This window comes from Anser brachyrhynchus (genome assembly GCF_964034855.1).
Source record: "Anser brachyrhynchus genome assembly, contig: SCAFFOLD_414, whole genome shotgun sequence".
Classification (NCBI taxonomy): Eukaryota; Metazoa; Chordata; class Aves; order Anseriformes; family Anatidae; genus Anser; species Anser brachyrhynchus.
The window spans coordinates 55731-57966 of NW_027663934.1; positions in this window are offsets into that span (position 1 = coordinate 55731).

A 2236-nucleotide genomic window follows, 5' to 3' on the forward strand; every position below is an offset into this window, starting at 1 on the left:
GTGTGGGTCTTTGTCTGTTCCCTTCTCCCTTACGGACTTTGCTTCTCCTCTCCCATGCCCATGTGACTGTTCCCTCTGATTCCTTCTGCTCGTCTCTCTTACTGACCAGGAGCATCCTGTGAACATCAAATGTATTTTTTCCGTTGTGGGAAGCAGACCAACCCTCTTGCAGATGTGTCCTGTGAGTTACACAGTACCAAGGGAAACTCCTGGGTGAACTAGGGACAAGGGCTTGGGATGGAAAAAGGGAGAATACACAAAGACAGAGGTGTCATTTGCCTCTTGTGGCTGGAAATGGTTCCCTTGCAAAAGGGATAGCCCACGACAAGCGGGGGACCTCAACCACACTGTCCATGAGGCTGGCAGAGAGCTTTAATGCTGCGGCCAGATTTCTGAATGCAGGGGAAATGATTTGTAGGCTTCAAACCAGCATCCTCTGAGCAAGGTGTTCTCCTGGGAAGAAGACCCGGGCTCCCCCATATAAAGAGATCTTCTGCCACTCATCTGGCAAATTCAGGGAGGGCTGAAGGCAGAGGAAAACACCACCTGCGCACCCACTCCATCCAGCAATTGCCCCAATCCCCTGAAGTCCCTTTTAATAGTCTCCAGGCTTCTCTCAGCAATTTCATCACTGCCACCCTGAATTCCCACTAATGGGTAATAATCGGAGGGGGGCTAACGAGGTCAGGAAGTTTCCTGGTAATGTCCTTGACCCGAGCCCCAGGTAGGCTGCAGACTTCCCTACGGGTAGGGTCGAGCTGACATATGGGGCCCTCTGTTCCCTTCAGAAGGGAGTTGCCTACAACCATTACCCTTCTTTCCTTCTTGTTGGAGGAAGTCTTGAGGCGTGGAGTCAACTTGCTGGGTCCTTGCGGCTCCCTTGACTGCCTCCAGCGGCCTCGATGCGGAAAATCGCCTGCCCGCCGCGATCCACTCTCCGCAACAGCACGCGACTGCCTTGGACTGCAAACCTCTACGGAGGGAGCAAAAGAAGGGGGCAGGGGGAAGTTCTCATTCCCTGTGAAGGAGTTACTTCGCAAGACCCCTTGTTTGCCTGTGGAGTGACTGTGGGACACACCTCTGTGGTGGTTTTACTCAGGTGGGCAGCTGAGCTCCATCACAACCGCTCACTCACTCCCACTCCTCAAAGGGAAAAGGGGGAGAAAATACGATGAAAAGGGCTCAAGGGTTGAGACAAGAACAGGGAGTTCACTCAACAGCTATTGTGAAGGGCAAAACAAACTCAGAGTATGGAAATTAGTAAAATCTATTGTCTGTTACTTAGTAACAAGCCAGAGAAGTGAAAAACAAAGGAAAGAAACCAAAGCCAACTTCGTCCCACCCACCCTCTTCCACCTCCTCCCCCTGAGCGGCACGGGGGAATGGGGGCTGCGGTCAGTCTGAAGCCAGGGATAGAAGAATGGGGGCTTGCTTAATCATGTTAATGATTAATGATTAAAGGATTTATCTGTGAAAGCAACACAATTGACGCTCAGGACGTATGTCTTGACACTGAGCAAGGTGTTTTCCACTTTGAAATTCATCCAAATACTAGTCAAAAGACTGTGCTTATATATTGGTCAAGGCTGTGTGTGTTTAAGAACTGCTTGTGCTTTTGCAGAAGTAGATAAGGAGAATATTACTCTCCCTAGCAAAAATCATTCTAACTTTTGTATCTGTAACTTTGTTAGAATTGTCGGGTGTGATTTTTATATTTGGCACCAGTGGTATCCCACCAGTTGATCAAGTCTAACAATACAATATAAACAAGGTGCTGGTCATCACTGGTGGGACACAATCTTCGGGTGGTCACCAACGGCAAATGGCATTCTCAATACATTGTGTCACCCGATCGTAGTCATATTGACCTTAGTTGGTATGAGTCTTGTATTGTATGTAATTATACTACTCTGGAACTGGAGAATGTTATACCGCATAGCCATGCTGACTTCTTTGTTGCACGTCCATGGTATGGCATTAAGTGATCAGTACCAAGTTGGGAATCTTTGCTGCGAGTAAAAGAATTTACTAATCTTCTAGAAAGGGGGGACTGAAGCCAGGGATAGAAGATCGGGGGCTTGCTTGATCGTATTAATGATTTCTAAATAAAACAATTGTAATTATTAAAGCCAGGAATGAAAGAAAGGGGGCTTGCTTAATCGCTTTAAAATAGATATTGCTGCGTGTCTTTGCTTACTGCTGTGCAAATTAATCGAAACAAGGAGTCTTGGGGCCC